At 61.4% G+C, this 7,859-nt stretch overlaps 1 long non-coding RNA gene across 1 annotated transcript in view; it reads left to right on the forward strand.

Moving 5' to 3' along the window:
- Positions 1–205: 205 nt before the first annotated feature.
- The window catches only part of LOC147000085 (uncharacterized), a 20,878-nt gene continuing 13,224 nt past the window's right edge, over positions 206–7,859 (forward strand). Inside the window, exon 1 of the long non-coding RNA XR_015046237.1 lies at positions 206–273. This is a non-coding gene — a long non-coding RNA (uncharacterized LOC147000085). The remainder of the gene's footprint in view (positions 274–7,859) is intronic.

Below are 7,859 nucleotides of genomic sequence, written 5' to 3' on the forward strand. Positions count from 1 at the left end.
CCTAAATGGGGTGGAACTGAGGTCGCCGCCACCTTCCACTGACACCGTGCTTAGATGCTCCCTTCCTATACTGTGCTCCGTTCCCCTAATTGTGCCTGTTCCCTCGCCCCGCAGACCGATTCGCCAGCCACGTACTTTGACTTAGAGAACGGTTTCGCCTGTTTTCACCACTCACTGTCCTACTTTCGTTTTTGGGTGCCCGAGTCTAGCCCGCGTTCGCTATGTTCGGGCGGGACGATGGGGACCGTTTGTGCCACTCGGGAGAAGTGGTGGGTGGGTACGCTGCTCCGTGGTGCGTGCGCGAGTGTCCCACCCTGAGCTCGGGAGGACCCTCGGGAGAGACCGAATGAGTGAATGAATGTGGCGGCGCGTGAGCGATCTGTATTGGTTTGTTTGGTTGATGGAGACCGTTGTCGGGCGACACCTAGTGGTGACAAGTTTCCGCAACGCTCCTGCCGTCTCCGCTTGGTGACACAGAGGAGGGAAGTGCCTGTGGTGAGGCGGCCAGGGTGACATGAGACCCGGCAAGCAGGCGGGGCGTATCGGAGATGGTGTCGTGTGGAGGGACAGTCTGTACCAAGGAGGTTGTACCGGGAGATGGGCAAAGCAGACCGAGTTGCTGCGCGCCCTTTGGGGAAATAGAAGGTTGGTGGCGACGTTATTAGGTCGACCAGAAGGCTTAAAGTCCTACGCATTTTTATTTTTTTTTTCTTCCAGAAGCCTTCTCTGTCCCCGTCACCGGGGACATTGTACTTCTGAGTCCGAGAGGACGCGACTGGCCCGGCTTACAAGCCGACGTGGCCCGGTGCTGGAGGTTCAGATCTTTTTTTTTTTTTTTCCTCCAGGAGCCCTCTCTGTCCCTGTCACCCGGGACACTGTACTTCTGAGTCCGAGAGGACGCGACGGGCCCGGCTTACAAGCCGATGTGGCCCGGCCAGCTGGAGTGTCGGATCTTTTTTTCCTCCAGAAGCCCTCCGTGTCCCTGTCACCGGTGTCACTGTACTTCTGAGTCCGAGAGGACGCGACGGGCCCGGCTTACAAGCCGATGTGGCCCGGCCAGCTGGGGTGTCGGATCTTTTTTTCCTCCAGAAGCCCTCCGTGTCCCTGTCACCGGTGTCACTGTACTTCTGAGTCCGAGAGGACGCGACGGGCCCGGCTTACAAGCCGATGTGGCCCGGCCAGCTGGAGGTTGGGATCTTTTTTTTCCTCCAGAAGCCCTCTCTGTCCCTGTCACCGTGTCACTGTACTTCTGAGTCCGAGAGGACGCGACGGGCCCGTCTTACAAGCCGACGTGGCCCGGTGCTGGAGGTTCGGATCTTTTTTTTTTTTTTTTCCTCCAGAAGCCCTCTCTGTCCCTGTCACCGGTGTCACTGTACTTCTGAGTCCGAGAGGACGCGACGGGCCCGGCTTACAAGCCGATGTGGCCCGGCCAGCTGGAGGTTGGGATCTTTTTTCCTCCAGAAGCCCTCTCTGTCCCTGTCACCGGTGTCCCTGTACTTCTGAGTCCGAGAGGACGCGACGGGCCCGGCTTACAAGCCGATGTGGCCCGGCCAGCTGGAGTGTCGGATCTTTTTTTCCTCCAGAAGCCCTCCGTGTCCCTGTCACCGGTGTCACTGTACTTCTGAGTCCGAGAGGACGCGACGGGCCCGGCTTACAAGCCGATGTGGCCCGGCCAGCTGGAGGTTGGGATCTTTTTTCCTCCAGAAGCCCTCTCTGTCCCTGTCACCGGTGTCACTGTACTTCTGAGTCCGAGAGGACGCGACGGGCCCGGCTTACAAGCCGATGTGGCCCGGCCAGCTGGAGGTTGGGATCTTTTTTCCTCCAGAAGCCCTCTCTGTCCCTGTCACCGGTGTCACTGTACTTCTTAGTCCGAGAGGACGCGACGGGCCCGGCTTACAAGCCGACGTGGCCCGGTGCTGGAGGTTCGGATCTTTTTTTTTTTTTTTTTTTTCCTCCAGAAGCCCTCTCTGTCCCTGTCACCGGTGTCACTGTACTTCTGAGTCCGAGAGGACGAGAGGGGCCCGGCTTACAAGCCGATGTGGCCCGGCCAGCTGGAGGTTGGGATCTTTTTTTCCTCCAGAAGCCCTCTCTGTCCCTGTCACCGGTGTCCCTGTACTTCTGAGTCCGAGAGGACGCGAGGGGCTCGGCTTACAAGCCGATATGGCCCGGCCAGCTGGAGTGTCGGATCTTTTTTTCCTCCAGAAGCCCTCCGTGTCCCTGTCACCGGTGTCACTGTACTTCTGAGTCCGAGAGGACGCGACGGGCCCGACTTACAAGCCGATGTGGCCCGGCCAGCTGGAGGTTGGGATCTTTTTTTTCCTCCAGAAGCCCTCTCTGTCCCTGTCACCGGTGTCCCTGTACTTCTGAGTCCGAGAGGACGCGACGGGCCCGGCTTACAAGCCGACGTGGCCCGGTGCTGGAGGTTCGGATCTTTTTTTTTTTTTTTTTCCTCCAGAAGCCCTCTCTGTCCCTGTCACCGGTGTCACTGTACTTCTTAGTCCGAGAGGACGCGACGGGCCCGGCTTACAAGCCGATGTGGCCCGGCCAGCTGGAGTGTCGGATCTTTTCCTCCAGAAGCCCTCCGTGACCCTGTCACCGGTGTCACTGTACTTCTGAGTCCGAGAGGACGCGACGGGCCCGTCTTACAAGCCGATGTGGCCCGGCCAGCTGGAGGTTGGGATCTTTTTTTCCTCCAGAAGCCCTCTCTGTCCCTGTCACCGGTATCCCTGTACTTCTGAGTCCGAGAGGACGCGAGGGGCTCGGCTTACAAGCCGATATGGCCCGGCCAGCTGGAGTGTCGGATCTTTTTTTCCTCCAGAAGCCCTCCGTGTCCCTGTCACCGGTGTCACTGTACTTCTTAGTCCGAGAGGACGCGACGGGCCCGTCTTACAAGCCGATGTGGCCCGGCCAGCTGGAGTGTCGGATCTTTTCCTCCAGAAGCCCTCCGTGACCCTGTCACCGGTGTCACTGTACTTCTGAGTCCGAGAGGACGCGACGGGCCCGGCTTACAAGCCGATGTGGCCCGGCCAGCTGGAGGTTGGGATCTTTTTTTCCTCCAGAAGCCCTCTCTGTCCCTGTCACCGGTGTCCCTGTACTTCTGAGTCCGAGAGGACGCGAGGGGCTCGGCTTACAAGCCGATATGGCCCGGCCAGCTGGAGTGTCGGATCTTTTTTTCCTCCAGAAGCCCTCCGTGTCCCTGTCACCGGTGTCACTGTACTTCTTAGTCCGAGAGGACGCGACGGGCCCGGCTTACAAGCCGATGTGGCCCGGCCAGCTGGAGTGTCGGATCTTTTCCTCCAGAAGCCCTCCGTGACCCTGTCACCGGTGTCACTGTACTTCTGAGTCCGAGAGGACGCGACGGGCCCGGCTTACAAGCCGATGTGGCCCGGCCAGCTGGAGGTTGGGATCTTTTTTTCCTCCAGAAGCCCTCTCTGTCCCTGTCACCGGTGTCACTGTACTTCTGAGTCCGAGAGGACGCGAGGGGCCCGGCTTACAAGCCGATATGGCCCGGCCAGCTGGAGTGTCGGATCTTTTTTTCCTCCAGAAGCCCTCCGTGACCCTGTCACGGGTGTCACTGTACTTCTGAGTCCGAGAGGACGCGACGGGCCCGGCTTACAAGCCGATGTGGCCGGGCCAGCTGGAGTGTCGGATCTTTTTTTTCTCCAGAAGCCCTCTCTGTCTTTGTCACCGGGGGCGCTTTACTTCTGAAGCCGAGGGAAAGCTATGGTCCCGCCTTTTTTTCATTTACCTATCGGTATTTTGAGTATTCCCGGTTGTCAGGTCGACCAGTTGTTCGTTTGACGTCCGGTTCTTTTCTTCATGGGGACATTTTTGGGCCACCCCCCCATGTATGACTTCCAGTTGTTCTCTGTGGGCTGTCATCTTCCTCCCTGTCATTTTTATGGTTTTGATCTATTCTATCTGTTCCTATTGGACCTGGAGATATGTAGTGACACGCTGTCCTTTCCCTATTTACACTAAAGGACACTAAAGGACACTAAAGAGAAAAGACCCTTTCAATCAAGGCTGTTTGCTTGTCCAGCCTATTTTTCTTTGCATATCGGCTTGGGTCTGTCGCCTTGCCTGAAACTGTGCCCGAGACATGCTTCCTGCTTTCCGTGCTTTTGCTTCCCGTTTGTGTGTGCGCTTGCTGGGCAGCTTGTGACAACCAGGGGCTATGATATTGCTGCGTTCTCAGGCGTTTTTCCCGATTTCCACGTTGTCGTTGTCACACCTGTGTCCTGTGTGGAATGGTTGCAGCCAGCTGTCTGGTGCTAGTGTTTTGTGTTCCTCCCGCTGTTTTTTTTTTTTTTTTTTTTTCCTGGGAGTCCCGAACCTCCACTGTCTTTCGTTTCCACGTCTTCCACACGCCTCCCGAGTGCATTTTTTTTTTTTTTTGGCGGGGGGGAGGTGGAGAGTCCCGAATCCTCCACTCTCCTGTCTGCGGTGTCTTGGTTCTTCCTGCCACATGCCTCCGGAGTGCATTTTTTTTTTTTTTTTTTTTTGGCGGGGGGGAGGTGGAGAGTCCCGAATCCTCCACTCTCCTGTCTGCGGTGTCTTGGTTCTTCCTGCCACATGCCTCCCGAGTGCATTTTTTTTTTTTTTGGCGGGGGGGAGGTGGAGAGTCCCGAATCCTCCACTCTCCTGTCTGCGGTGTCTTGGTTCTTCCTGCCACATGCCTCCCGAGTGCATTTTTTTTTTTTTTTGGCGGGGGGGGAGGTGGAGAGTCCCGAATCCTCCTCTCTTGATTGTGGTGTCTGAGTCTTCCTGCCACGTGCCTCCCGAGTGCACTTTTTTTTTTGTGGCAGCACCTTCGTTGTGTCTCTGCCCGGATCCGTACTGTCTTGCCCCGCGTGTAAGACGTGCCTATCTCGCTTGTTTCTCCCGGTTGCGTGTTGTCGCTCACTCTGCTTAGATCGATGTGGTGCTCCTGAGTTCTCTTCGGGCCAGGGCCTAAGCCGCGCCAGGCGAGGGACGGACATTCATGGCGAATGGCGGCCGCTCTTCTCGTTCTGCCAGCGGGCCCCTCGTCTCTCCACCCTATCCGTATTCCGGTGGTGTGTGGAAGGCAGGGGTGCGGCTCTCCGGCCCGAGCACTGACCCGCGCGCACTTCTCGCAGTGGTTCGCGTGGTCCTCGTGGATCGCTTGCCCATCTTCCCTGAGCCGGGGAATGTTGGCTGGTGGCGATGCATAACCTTCCCGTCTGGTGTGTGCACGCGCGTTCTGTTTCTTGCAGAGGTGCTCCTGGATCGTTCCAGGTTTTGCCACCTAGGTGCCCGCTTCTGAGTTGGTGGTGGCGCTTCCCGTTTCCTGGCGTGCCTCCGGTGCTCCGTCTGGCTGTGTGCCTTCCCGTTTGTGTCCGAGAAGCCCATGAAAGGGGGGTCGAGGATTAGAGGAAGGGCGGTTAAAAAAAAAAGCCCCCTTCGTTGGGCGAGCGCCCACCCCGCGCACTCGCGGACCTTGCGCGTAGGGATGGTGCTGAGCGGTCGCGGCTGGCCTTTTTGAAAAGTTTCGTGAAGCTTCCTTGCTCCTCGTGTGGAGCTTGGAGAGTGGCAGTGGCCTGCCTTTCGGGGGGGACCTGTTGCAGGGTCTCCTCTGTCCGCGTATGCTCAAAATACCCCTGGAAGAGAACCTTCCTGCTGCCGCAGATCCCCCCGCGCGGATGCCCGCGTGTGGGTCTTCTCTTGTCGCACGCATCCTCTCTCGGTTGCCGGTTATCTGTCTGGCTCTGTGCCTTCCCGTTCGTGTCCGGGAAGCCCGTGAAAGGGGGGTCGAGGAGAGAGGAGGGGGCTAGGAAAAACAAGCCCCCTTCGTCGGGTGAGCGCCCAGCCCCGCGCACTCGCGGACCTTGCGCGTAGGGTTGGTGCTGAGCGGTCGCGGCTGGCCTTTTTGAGAAGTTTTGTGAAACTCCTTGCTTCCTTGTGGGGAGCTTGGGGGGGGCCTGGCCTTTCGGGGGGGACCGGTTGCAGGGTCTCCTCTGTCCGCGGATGCTCAAAGTACCCTTGGAAGGGAACCTTCCTGTTGCCGCAGACCCCCCCGCGCGGACCCCCGCGTCGTGGGTCTTCTCGCTTCCCTGTGTGTGCGCTTGTCGCACGTATTCTCTCGGTTGCCGGAGCTCGTCGGGGTTTTGGGTCCGTCCCGCCCTCAGTGAGAAAGTTGCCTTCTCTAGCTATCTTCCGGAAAGGGTGTGGGTCTCGAGGGGTCTCTCCCGGTCGGTCCCCTCGAGGGCTCGCCCCCTGACCACCTCCTGCGCGCGCAGCGTTTGCTCTCTCGTCTACTGCGGCCCGCGCCTCCCCGCTCCGAGTTTGGGGAGGGATCACGCGGGGCAGAGCCTGTCGGTCGTCCTGCCGTGGTTGCGGGGCCGTGTGGCCGGTCGGCCCGGTTGTGTGGTGGTGGCTGGGGAAAGGGCTCCGTGCACACCCCCGCGTGCGCGGTACCTTCCTCCCCTCCTGGGGGCCGCCGCGGGATGGGGTGTTGGGGAGGCGACGGTGGGCTCCCGGGTCCCGCCCGTCTTCCCGTGCCTCACCCGCGCCTTCCGTCGCGTGCGTCCCTCTCGCTCGCGTCCACGACTTTGGCCGCTCCCGCGACGCGGGCCTGTGCCGCGCGTGTTGCGTGCTGTGTGCTTCTCGGGCTGTGTGGCTGTCGCCTCGTCCCCCCTTCCCGTGGCAGCGTTCCCACGGCTGGCGGAATCGCGGGAGCCCTCCTTCCCCCTCCTCGGGGGCGAGAGGGTCCGCGTCTGGCGTTGGTTGAATCTCGCTCTCGGGGGCGGGCCGTTTTGTGGGAGGACGGCTGTTGGCCGCGTCCGGCGCGTCGTCGGACGTGGGGACCCGCTGCCGCTCGTGGGTCTTCGTCGGTCGGCATCGGTGCGTGGACATCGCTCTCTCTCGTGTTGGTGTCGCCTCCTCGGGCTCCCGGGGGGCCGTCAGGTTTCGGGTCGCCTCGGCGCTGCGGGCGTGGTGGGACTGCCCAGGGGAGTGGTGCAGTGTGATTCCCGCCGGTTTTGCCTCGCGTGCCCTGTCCGGCCCGTTGTCCGAGCGGCCTCTCGGTCCCTTGTGAGGTTTCCCCCTTCCGGGAGGGGCCCTGCCGCGGCCGCCCTTGCCGTCGTCGTCGGCCCTCGTTCTGCTGTGTCGTTCCCCCTCCCCGCTCGCCGCGGCCGGTACTTTTTCCTCTCCCCCCCTCTCCCCCTGGCAGACCCGTGGCCGTGCTGCCGGACCCCCCGCATGGGGGGCGGCCGGGCACGCACGCGTCCGGGCGGTCAGCGGGGTCTTGGGGGGCGGAGGGGTAGGGAGCCGGCTCGGCGGGCGGGAGAAGCTGTGGTTTGGAGGGCGTCCCGGCCCTGCGGCCGTGGCCGGCGCCTTGCGCGGTCTTGGAGAGGGCTGCGTGCGAGGTGAAAAGGTTGCCCCGCGAGGGCAAAGGGAAAGAGGCTAGCAGCGGTCATTGTCCCGCCGGTGTGGAGGCCTGCTGTCCGAGGTGCGTCTGTGGGGGGCCCGTCCGGCCCCGTCGTCCGTCGGGAAGGCGCGTGTTGGGGTCTGCCGGGGCGCTGAGGTGGGTGCCCTGGCGGTGGGATTAACCCCGCGCGCGTGTTCCGGTGTGGCGGTGGGGGCTCCGGTCGACGTCTACCCCCTCTCACCGAGGTCTCAGGTCTTCCTCCGCGGGCTCTCGGCCCTCCCCTCGTTCCTCCCTCTCGCGGGGTTCAAGTCGCTCGTCGACCTCACCTCCTCCGTCCTGCCATCTCTCGCGCAAAGGCGCGGCCCGAGTTCACGGTGGGTCCGTCCTCCGCCTCCGCTTCTCGCCGGGGAGCTGGCCGCTGTCCGGCCTCCTGCCCGCTCGCCTCCCGTTGTCGTGGTCTTCTCTCGCC

This window comes from Mus caroli, unplaced genomic scaffold (assembly GCF_978045245.1).
Source record: "Mus caroli unplaced genomic scaffold, Mus_caroli_1 scaffold_21, whole genome shotgun sequence".
In the NCBI taxonomy this organism is placed as follows: domain Eukaryota; kingdom Metazoa; phylum Chordata; class Mammalia; order Rodentia; family Muridae; genus Mus; species Mus caroli.